General features: G+C 50.1%; 1 protein-coding gene across 11 annotated transcripts in view; it reads right to left on the reverse strand.

The window, feature by feature from the left end:
• NFIA (nuclear factor I A) overlaps nt 1-12,034 on the reverse strand; it is a 413,178-nt gene that overhangs the window by 251,708 nt on the left and 149,436 nt on the right. The window lies entirely within an intron of this gene.

A 12,034-nucleotide genomic window follows, 5' to 3' on the forward strand; every position in this document is an offset into this window, starting at 1 on the left:
CGGTTTTTTTGGTGGTGGAGGGGGGGAGGTTTTGTGTATTTTTTTATCATAATTATTATTTATTTATTTTGCTCTCCCCGTGGGGGGCTGCGGCTCCGCTCGGCCCTCGACCGTGGAGGGATGGGGTGGAGGAGTGGGGTGGGGGGGGTGCCGGAGGGAGCGGCGTTGCCTTCCACAACTTTCCCCATCCCCTTTGGCACTTGTCATTTTAAATCAAGCGCTTTTAAATCGAGGGTGCCTTATTCCACTTAATAATAATAATTTTCTTTAAAAAAATATCAACACTTAAATTCAGCTGCACATCGCACCCCCCCACCCCCCGCACCTTCCTTACTCATAAAATCTAAAAGTGAAGCGCTTAAAATTAAAAATACCCCCGCGCCTCCTGCCACTTCTGAAGCGCATTGTCTTGGCACCGGCAACGTTTGGGTTTGGGGTTTGGATGCTCTCCAGCCCGCTCCTGAGGACTCGGAGGGTGTCCCGGGTGGTGTGTGTGTCCCCCATTTCCGCTTGGGAATAGCGTTTTCCACTACTGCTGGAGGCGGTTTAGGTGACCCCCGTGTCAGCTATAGGCGCGTAGTTAAAGGCTTTTTTGTTTTTTGGGTTTTTTTTTTTGAGGGTGGGGGGAACGACGACACATGCAGGGAAAAATTCCATCTATAGGGGAATAAGGGGAAAAATCCCTCCCCGCAGCTTGTTTAGGAGGTGGCGGAGGAGTGGGTTGTGTCCCTCCCCCGTCCGTGCCGCACCGTTCCCAGCCTTTTGCGGTTTCCAGCATTATCTTTTAAGTAACTTTTGGCGCCCTTCGGGAGACTTTTGGCCGCGGGACGGCTGGTTGCGCCCTCTAGGCAGGGGCCACGGTCAAGTGCAGCCCCTCCGCAGCCGCGGACACCCCCCCCCCCCCCCAAAAAATAAAGGGAGAACAAAACCACCTCCCCCCCGGCGGTATATTTGAGCGCTAAACGGGTGGCCGCGCAAGTTATCCTCATTTCTCCCAACTCAGCGTTTTGTTAAGCATGCTTTAAAAAATAAATAATTTTTTAAATGTAGGGAGTTTTAGCTTTTTTTTTTCTTTCTTTCTTCTTCTCCCCTCCCCCCCCCCTTTTTTTTTTTGGGTGCTAAATCCGGAGATTTCCGAGGGCTCCGTCCCCGCCAGCGGCCCCGTTCCCCCGCGGGGCGCCGCCAACTTCGGCGGAAAAGAAAAAAAAACAAAAAGGAGAAAAAAAAGGAGGAAAAAAAAGGAGAAAAAAATAAAAGAAGAAAAAATATAGAGGAAAAAAAAGAGAATAAAAAAAAAAAGGAGGAATAAAAGGAAAAAAAAGGCGCGCCCCTCCCCCCGGGAGAGTTCAAACGTCGCAACACCCACCCCCGGCGCTGATTGGGCGGTGCCAGGTGACGTCACAGAGCTCCGCCCCGCCCATTGGTCCGCGCCACGGTCCGTCACGGCGCGCGCCCGCGCGCGTTTCTTTGTGCGCGGCCGCGGCCGCTCCAGGACGGGCGCGCGCGGGGCCGGCGCGCACGTAGGGGCGGGGAGGGGGAAACACGGGGGGGAATCTGTCAAGCTCAGCGGTTTTCTCAAATCCCTTCAAAAAAAAAAAAAAAAGGTTAAATAAAAGAGAAAAAAAATGAAGGCGGCGGCGCAGCGCTGCGCGCCCGCGCTCCCTCCGCGCCCAGACCCCGCGCAGACACAATAGCGAATTCCCTCTGCTGCGAAAGCGTGGGAATCGGGATAAAAATACAACACAAAAAAAAGAGGAGTTTAAGAGGCGCCGCGTCCCACAGGCAGGGATAACAGGCATAACACTGATAACAGTGCGGGAGAAACTTTGCGGGCTCTGGTGGTTGGCGGCACTCTTTTTTTTTTTCTTTCTTTTTCTTTTTTTTTTTCCCGTGATTTTTCTGTATTTTTTAATGGCTTAAATCAACTCGCGGCCGTTGGGAACCGGAAGGGAAAACCCGCCGCAGCCGACTGCGGCCGGCTCTTGGATGGGATGTATTGGGGTTTTGATTTTTTCCCCTTGGGTTTTGGGGTGATTTGGGGGTTTTGGTGGCTACGGCGCGGGGCGAGCCGGGGCCGGGGTAGGGGGATCCAGGCGCTGCTGCCACCTCTCCCCGCTCTGCCTGGTGGGCTTCCAGTGCCCGGGACTTTGCAGAAGTTACGAGCGATTTGGCAGCCTCCCGCCCACCTCCCTCTTCTCCTCCTCCTCCTCGCTCCCGCCCCCGCTTATTTCCGCAATCGCCGCGATTCGCACAGGAGACCCGCACCGGGGGGCGGCGGGGCTCATGGACATCCCCCGCACACCTCCCAACGCCGGGCGGCCCCGCAGCGTGTCCCGCCCCCGCCAAGCCCCTTCCCAGCCGCGGGGGTCCTGCGCGGGAGGGCGGCGGGGGAATGCTGTGGGTGGATGCTGCGAGCGCCCCTTGCACGGGTAACCCCCCCCATCCCGCACGGATAACCACCCCCCAACCCCCCCGCCGCTTGGATAACCCCCCCTTGCACGGGTAATCTCCTCCCTTGCACGGGTAACCCCCCCCGGCACGGGTAAACCCCTCCCTTGCACGGGTACCCCCCAGTGCGAACCCCTCGCACGGGCAGCCCTCCCCAGCGCGGGGAACCCCTCGTCCCTTGCACCAGCAAAGCTCCTTTGCTGCACGGGCAAAGTTACCCGGCACTGGCAAGCCCCCCATCCTCGTTTGCACGACCACCTTTACATCTCCCCCCCCCCGCTCTGCACAAACCCCCCCCCGCTTCACCCCCCCCCCCGCTCCGGGTGCGGTGCCGGTGCGGGCCCCCCCTGGTCGGGCGAGCCCCCGGCGGGGGAGGACCGATCCTCCCCGCAGCGCGGCCGTGCCTGGCAGCGATGCAGCAGCCGAGCTGCAAAGTCTCCAACTTACACAGCACCCCTAAAATAGTCCTGATTTCATCCCTGAAAGGATTTCCTGGCTTTGTGTGTCTTAACTAGCCTTGGCCATTTTTGTAGAATAACCCCATTATTCACAGCTCCGAGGGTACAATCTGCTAAAGTCACTTAATAAAAAAAAAAAAAAAAAAATCAGAGGAAAAACCAAAACAGAGGAGAAAGAAAAACCTTCAAAGGGCGTGAGAAATAAAGGCAAACAAACAATTGTCTGTGGCTCTCAGCTCCCCTTGATCGTGGATACCCGCTTCATTAACAGCAGAAGCATTATATGCTTAAAACTGGAAGCCTCAAGATGCGTGATAATACTGCAAAATTAATTTGGAAGGGGGGGAGCAAGTGGATCTGAAGGTTAATTACTATTTTTTGACAACAAAGTGAGACTTTGACTCACACAACTTAACTCATAAGGAGTGGTGTGGTTACCCCTCTGAATTTACTACTTTTAATTGACTTGAGCAGGTAGTTAAAGAGACAGAGGTTGCAGCCACAGTGTATTGAGTACAGAGATGAAAAAAAAGAAAAGGAGTAAGAAAGTAAAAAAACCCTGAGACAGTGATTTTCAGTTTCCAGTTTGGGAGCCCCAGACCTGCGCTGGTGACAGTGCGGCTCCATTTGCGGCGCGTTTGAACCTCCCGACAGCGGCTCTGCTTTCTTGGTTACCTCCTGGTGACCCCTTGGAAGGACTCCGCCAATTCCCAGCGGTCTGGAGACCACAGGTTGGAAACCACTGTTTTTGCATAAACTTGTGGTATTCGGCGCAGGCTTAGGTCGCAAGGGCTCCTCTTAGCAAATTGTCGAAGGATGATGTGTACTGCATAAATTAAAACATCATGTCCCCTTGCCATGTGAAAGCATTATTAAAAGAAGCATAATAAGGGATTTCCACCATGTTATCAAGCATACAAAGAAAACTCTAAATGGGAGGGATGGCTGTCATCGGGGTAGAACAAGCTGGGATTTTGGAGAGGCTTGAGAAGCGCTTTGAATAGCCCGTCAGTTGGACAAGGATCAGTGCTGACAATAGCCAGTCTATATGTGGTATGGCCTGTTAACATACAGCAGCAATCATTAAAGGCCTGAGCCGGACAACAGGGCTCTTTGGGGCCCTGAGTGGTGTTGGTGGCTTTGGGAGAGCCGCCATAGCAGCTCGCCTGCCCTGGGAGCAGCTGCACCCCAGTGAGAGCCAGAAGCCCCCCGAAATAGCTGGAGGTCAATCCTGATCCCCTTTCCATCAAAACCTTAGAGCCACACGCTGCTGACTCACATCTCCAAGAGACCTAAGTGCCAGTATGGTTGATGGAAATCAATGTCCTGATGTTTCTGTGTCATCCCATGACCTGCTAGGGAATTATCTACAAATCCCAGCAGAAATGTCATGGAGGAGCTGTAGGTTAGTGCTGTGCATAACCTGGTCCCAGCATCCATCGTGGCATCAATAATATTCTGAAGATACCAAAAATTAGAGTATTCTGTAAGACTCTCTCCAGGGAAGATATTGTTTTATTATTCTACGTGTGCACGGAGAACTGAGCATAATGGGATTTTCCTCCTCTAGTTGGAAGGCTTCAAACCCTGATGCAATATAGTTCCCTATGTTGGGGGGGTTGGAACTAGGTGATCTTTAAGGTCCCTTCCAACCTAAGCCATTCCATGATTCTACAATAAATAAATACCACAGTCATGCAAACACTGTGTTGCCCTTAAACGGGAGGGCAGGTGGGCAGAACTTTCAACCTCCAGGCTCCAGATTACAGGGAACAGCTTTAATAAGCAGGGTAATATGTTTAATGGAAATTCTCACTTTACACTGCTAAATACATGTGCATAATAAGGTTTTTGCATGCAGTATTTTCTGTCCATTGCCATGATTCCCAGCAGGAAAGCAGAGGAGGATAAATAGGTGGTTCAGTCCCTATCCTACAGATGAAGGCGACTGCACCAGAATTTGGGGTCTAGGCCCAAGCCACAAGGCAGGGATGGGAATTAACGGAGTTGTGCTAAGGGCAAGTGGGAATAACTACACTAAAAATTGGTCAGTGTTATTCCTTTCTGTGAAAACTCCTGCTTTAACCACAAATTCCTGGCGGCATCGCTGCCTGGCACGGCCGTACGTGGGGCGCTGGCTCCGGAGCCGAGCGCATCGCAGAAATGCCTGCAGAGTTGTAATGCATTTCCACGGGGTCTCGAGTCTATTGCAAAATGCACTGCGGAGGAAATAACTTCCCAGCAAAAGTGTGCAGGCTGCAGAAAGGAAGCAACAGAACGGAGAGAGACGGGAGAGGCAGTGTTTCCCCTTTTGTTTTACTGTAGATCTTCTATGGGGAGCAAAATAAATGGTAATGCTATTTTAACCTAAAAACCACTTTGCAAGGATTTGCTTGAAAAACAGAAATAGACCTCAAAGTGAAAGTTCTGTGTGAAAGTGAATGCAGTTTATTAAGCTCGCTGTGATTTACTCATGGGTTCGAACGGTGCCCGTTGGCCCAGTTCTGGGGCAGATCCAGGCCACTCCAAGGGCCAGCAGGCACCTAAAAATCCCTTTCCACCATGTTGATGCCACCATCCAGCTGGATAAATCCTCCACGCACAACCAGGAAAGATGCAAACAGGTACAGTTGTCCTCAGATATATTTTATTTGTACGCAGTCCCGCAGTGTTATCGCGGCTAGAAGCTGATGGACACCTCTCACAATGGTACAAAATAATTCTCCAGCGATACAGAGCGATTGCAGAGCACAGAACTGATATTGCCGTTGTCCCAAATCCAATGTTTTATCAGGCAGTTTGGCATAAACACTTTGGACCTAATCTCGCTCGCCTCGATGAAAATTTCGCTTGATAAAGTTTGCGCAAGAGTGGTATAAACACGGTGTGGCAAATAATGTTTATGTGCCCATACACACCCATACACACACTATTTATTTTGGTATATTATATATCTATGCATTGTCATATTTATTTATGCAATCTATTTCGCAAAAGGAAAGTAAGGCTTTTGTCAATAGTTTTATATGAGAACATTTTACATCCAGGGTTTGCTCAGAATATAAAAGCTGCGATTCAAGGCAGGCTGTGAAAAATAAACCTTAAGAATTGCTGACTGGACTTTGTAAAGTTTCAGGTAACACAAACAGGTATGTGACAAAAAAAAAATTATGTCTAAGAGAAAGCAGGAATATTAATACTACTAATAATCATCACCTACACTGCTTAGAAACAGCAGTGGTCTTTTAGCCCTCATTAACATGCATTCCCTGCTGTCCTTCACTGCAGGCTTTTCTCTGGGGTCTGTAACTTTCACAATGAGATGGGCATTATTTACCCAGATAAATAAATAAAAATCAAACCACCAATCTGTTGCACTACTAAGCAAATTTTTTTCCACATTTTTTATCTATGTTAAAGTTTTGGGAAGAAAAAAAAATAATCCGAGTGGCCTATTCAAACACAAACTCAGAAAACTTTGTGCCTAGGTTAGAGATGGACTGGTTAGGAGAGCACAGTAACAGGTGCAGGTTTATTACTGATTTTCTGGCACTAAATTCATCTGGAAATCTCTTCCACAATTATTTTTTATAAAATAGTTTTAGCCCTGCTGACCTATAGCACACATGAGGTCTGATCACTTTCCTCAATGATACAGAGCAGGAAGGTTTTCCATCGCAAGTTTTGCTAACTCTATCTCTTTTCTGCTATTAAAAATCCAGCCCTAAATTAGATATTCTTTAGAAGGTGGTAAGTTCTATATTATTCACAGGAAGGACAGGCACTGTCTAACACAGCTAGTTTATAAATACCCACTTTTAGCCCATAAACTTTGAACTGAATGAAATTTTAGGGAATAAAAAGTAATACTCTTCCACCAAGATTAGTAACTTTTCACCTCACTACTTTCTCTAATTTTATAGACAACTTCATAATGTTCAAGGAGTGTCATAAAAATTGTGCTGTATCTCATGTGAAAAGGTTGGTTGTAACAACTCACACCTGCACGAGACCCAACACTTCTACCTAAAAGATGTCACAAAAAATCACAGATTGAAGCACATCCGCTCTCTTTTGCTTGGTCTGCCTTTCCCAGTGCCTATGGCTCCTTTGGAATAGTGAAAGAAATGTGTTCATCTCAGCACCTGAATATTTTTTTTAAGTCTTTATTACTGTAATTCACTGACCTGCCGCATTGTAAGCCCTGGCAATATAGATCCCTGAGCTGGGCACCCTGCACTGGTACTGGATCTCTCTGGAGAGGCTGCTTTGTTGGGTTTTTTTGCATAAAAGAAGTTTTTCTTAAAAAATATGAAAGAAAAAAAAAAAGAAGTGTAATCTGTGTGGGCTGCCTGTCACAATCACTGCTTTCCTCTCCTAACAGCAGGGAGAAGGTGAGACCATCCTCTGCTCACCCGACTGTTGTGTTAACTTCTATACTGGGCTGGGAAGATTTCCACAGGGTAACCCCCGGAACAACCAGGCACGATGCACAGGTGGCCCTTACAAAGGGACGTGCTCAGCCACGGTTTTATTTGGATTCCTGGAAAAGCATATAAATCATGACACCGCCCCACGTACGTGTGCCCGACCCCTTCCTTAAGTTCTTGGATGAAAACGTTATTTTTGAGCCTATGAAGCAGGTGTACGTATGGTCATGAAGCTCGCGGGCAGAGACACACAGACTGTATTATTTCTCCCTCAGAAAACTGAAAAGCCGAGCCAGGAGATCCCCCAGCCCAGCTCCCCCCCTCTCCAGGAGGAAATAAGCATTTCCTTAAAAATATTCTATTTTTTTCATCCTCTTCAGATTCAGATTGTCACTAAATATAGAAACTCTTGTAGCCACACAAACCGTGCATCGCCCCACAGCTGCTCATTTGCAATTTGTTCTGCACTTAAAAATCTCTTAATGCTACAAATAAACTTTGGGAAAGTTACATCCCAATAAACAATGAGGTGTTGTTTAAAATTACATGTGCTGCTGTATTATTAGGTCTCTACCGACACTACAATTATCTTTTGAAGCTTGCAATAACGCATTAGCTGTTCAGTCAGACGCAGAAATAGACTGGTGGATAAGCCCTCTGCCATTTTTATGAATGGAAAATATTTTAAAAGATTGTTTCCACTTTCTTCTTTGTCCTCTCCCCCGACAGGAGCCCCCTCGTCGAAACTCTTCCCCCACGTCACTTTAATATTCATATATATTATCCATACATTGCGATACATGATTAACTGCCTTCCCCCCCACCCCCCCACCGCCCCGAACAATACAGATACTTATTGGATTAACCACTCAGTCCTCGCTGGAAGGAAACCGGTATCCGTGAGCTCTCGCTTTTATTTGCACGTACAGTTGTAGATCTGTAGCACGACAATAAAAATAAATAATAACAATAATAATAATAAAAAAAAGGTGGATAATCCCTACGCGCGGGAGCGCAGTGTCCGCCGCAGCATCCGCCCGCTCCGCGGCACCATTTTTATTCGCCGAGGGAGTTCGCAGCCCGGAGGTTTCTGCCCGATTTTGCCCGATTTCTGCCCCTCTCCGAGCAGCCGCTGCCCGGCGTGGGCGACGGTGATGGGCGTCGCAGCTCCCGGTCCTCCGGGCCCCCCCTCCGGCACAGCCTTGGCACCGCATCGCGGGGGTGGAGGGGGATAGAAAGTAGAGGTGGGGGGAGAATTAAAGCAAAGCCTTTAAAGTTTGCTGTTTGATTTTGGTCTGGCTCTTGATTATTCTGGGCGGGGGGGGGGGAGAACAAATAAATAAATCTCGCAACCTGCCAGCTCTGCCTTCCCAACGCTCGCCAAGTCACTGGTAGCCATTTTCATCTAAGGTACAGGAGAAGGAAAGAAAAAGAGAAAAAAAACCAAAAACAAAACCAAAAAACAAAAACGTAAAAAAAAAAAAAAAAAAAAGACAAAAAGGAAGAACCAAGAAAGGAAAAACCCCTCGAAGCAGCGCAGCCCGGGGCCGCTCCAGTTGCTCCGCGCCCGCGCAAACCCCGCCACTCGCTCCGCCGGCCCGCGGGCTGATCTTTTTTTTCCTTTATATTTTTCTATGTTTTTCCTCCCTTTTTTCCCCCCTTCCTTTTTTTTTTTTTTTTTTCCTTTCCCCCTCCCCCCCGCCTTTTCCCCCTCTCTTTTGCCGCAGTCTCCGTCCGGCGCTGGGCGAGTCCCGGCAACCCCGCGCCGGCGAAGGGCTGATTTATCGCTGCTCCAGCCCCGGCTCGCAATTCTGTCACTCTAAATCACGCACATGCGAGGAGCGAGGAGGTTTTGGCCAGCTCGGAGCCACCCCCCCCCCCCCCCAAAAAAAAAAAAAAAAAGAAAATATAAAAATACAAATAACCAAAAGGGTGAAGGGGGAGAAATCCAGGGGAGAGCCGGCGCCCCCCGACCCCTGCCGCAAAATAAAGTCTCAATAAAAGTGGTGGGGGCGGCGCGGAGGGCGGGAGGGATGGAGGGACGGAGGGAGGGGGGCACCTGGCAGCCGCCGCGCCCGCCCCCGCCGCTCCCCGCAGTGCCTCCCGGGCCCGGCTCCGCGGAGGGGGGTGCGGGGGCACCCCCGAGCTCTCCCGCCCAGCGCGGTCCTGCCTGCCAGCAGCTGCACGCACCGCCGCTGCAATCCCCTTACACATGTGCGTATCCACAGACATTATTCCTATCCCAATATATGTGTGTCTATGGGGGGGGGTGTTACACGCTCCGGAGCGCGGTGCCGGAGCCGCAGCATCCTCCCCGGTGACAGTGGGACACACACCCCCCGTCGGGCAGCCGCCGGCTCTCCCAGCCCTGCAGCAGAGGGGCTCTGTGCCAGCCAGGTGCAGCGACTGCAGAACCCCTGTGTCCCAGCGCTGCTCCCACCACCCATGAATCAAATCTGCAAAGCCAAGGGGTCCTCTGAACCAGAGATATTTGAGCATCACAGCTTGGGGCCGCAGTTTGGCCTCTCCCCACTATACCTGTTAGGCCATACAGTGGGTTTGCCTGTTATTTCCCATCACAGTAAAATCAGGAAAAAAAAAAAGGAAAATCAGTATGAAAAGTGCTGTTGGAATTATTATAATTTAGGAGTTGACACAATCCATGAGGATTTCCATCCCAATGTGGGCTCTGCTGGGTCCCCTTGGCTGCACCCAGAAGTTAGAGCAGGGTTGCAGGGGAGAAGTTTCAGAAATGCTTGAATCCCACCAGCTGTATTGGCAAGTTATTGAGACTTGCGCTGCTGAGCAAGGGAGGAGTCACTCCTGAGAGCAGGATGGTCACATGCAGCTGGAGATGCTTACAGGGCTAATAAAATCTGGGATAAACCCCCCAACAATAATGCAGCACACAGAGCAGGAGGCTGAAACTATTTCCTGCTGCTGCACTGCAGCATCAAACTGACTAAAAAAAAAAAAAAATCCCCCTCACTTGTTAAATTCAAGAAATATCTCCAGATTTTCAGTGTCACTGAGCTCCAAACTTTGAGGCAAGTGACTTCTGCCCTGCTTGGCAAAGGGAACATGTGGGCAGGCCTCCTGCATATGCAACACAGAAAGAACACTGAATCTCCACGGAAAATCCTGCCCCTTGCAGGTTTGGAAAACCAGTAAGCAGAAGAGAAATGTACAGAGCAGAGGAGGACACAGGACACCTGAGTGTAGGGAGAGAGTTGCTGTGGCCAGCTGCCTTCCCTGTCCCATGCAGACTCCAGGGAAGCTGCTTTTCCCTCCTTGCAGCAGTACTGCTCTTTTCAAAACATTCGAGACATCAGGATGGAACGCTGTAGGGGAAGGAGCCTGTTCCCATCTGCAAGGACCAGTGCTGGTGCTCTCAGTGCCCTCCAGCCATGGGAGTACAAAGGAGGCAGCAGCCAGACACCCCCTCTTGCAGGGGGGCCCCTTTGCATCTCCTGCTGGGAACCCCATCCTTCACCTCATCCTTTAGGATGGTTTTATGGCAGTTTGGAAGTTTTTGTGGAAGGCAGAGCAAGATGGGGTTGGGTATCTCATCAGACAGATAGCCCTGAGTCATAGGTACCCCAGAACACAGGCACTTGTGGTACAGAAGTACCCCAGTACTCAGGTACTCCCAAGAAAAATAACTGCCGGCACACAGGTACCCCAGCACTCAGACACTGCAGGACACAGATATCCCAGTATAGGACTATACCTGCACATGGATACTCTAGCACACAGATACTCTAGTACGCTGCTACACCTGCCCATAGGTATCCTGTTACACAGGTGCCCCAGCACACAGACACCCCAATACATCACTACATATGCACACCAGTACCCCACACATGACTGTACCTGGACAAAGATAACCCAAAACACATCCCCTGGAACTCAGGTACCCTGGCACTCAGGTACCCCATCACCCATGGCCCCTGGGCAGCACCTCCAGCCGTGCCCCGTGCCCCATGCAGCCCTGGGCTGGGCTCACTGGGGTTTTTGCTGTTCCCCAGAGCAGGAGAGGTTGGTGCAATTTGCCTTTAATTCCAAACGTCACGAGCGAGCCCTACTCCAAAGCTGATGCCAAAGGCCTTTATAAATTCCTAGCTAACTTGATTTAAAAAGTGTGATTGTAGGAAATAATGAAGGTTGCTTTCCCTTGCTGCCACAAATTTGCATTCAGCGCACGGACGACGGCAGCGAGGCTGCGGCCATCACTGGATTTCTTCGGAAAAGTTACCAATGGTCTGCAAAGACAGCTGGAATTCATATTAGAATATTTTTAATGTGCTCTTACAAATGCTTTGGCATACGCCTATTCCACTCCTTTTAATGATGTTGACTTCATTTCCTTTAACATGGGGGGGGGGAATGCTACACCAACAAGACTTAATTAAATTAATAAGGAGAAGCAATAATAAATAATCCCAGTTGCATTCCTGCAGGGTTGCAGAACGCGCATTCGGGGTGGCTTGAACGGCAACACCCAACAACTTTTGCAGAGGAGTTTTTTTCAGACCGGCGCATCCCGCTCTCCTCTCTGCTGCCCCCCCCCCCGTGCGCGATGCCGTGAGGGGGGGGGGGGGGGGGGGAGCGCGGGGGGCGCGGGTGGCGGTACCTGTGCCCGCGCACCTGTGCGCGCGCACCTGCCCGCGCGCACCCGCACCCCGCGCGCGCCCCCGC

Source organism: Corapipo altera, unplaced genomic scaffold (assembly GCF_003945725.1).
Source record: "Corapipo altera isolate COAL_440 unplaced genomic scaffold, ASM394572v1 57, whole genome shotgun sequence".
NCBI classification, from domain to species: domain Eukaryota; kingdom Metazoa; phylum Chordata; class Aves; order Passeriformes; family Pipridae; genus Corapipo; species Corapipo altera.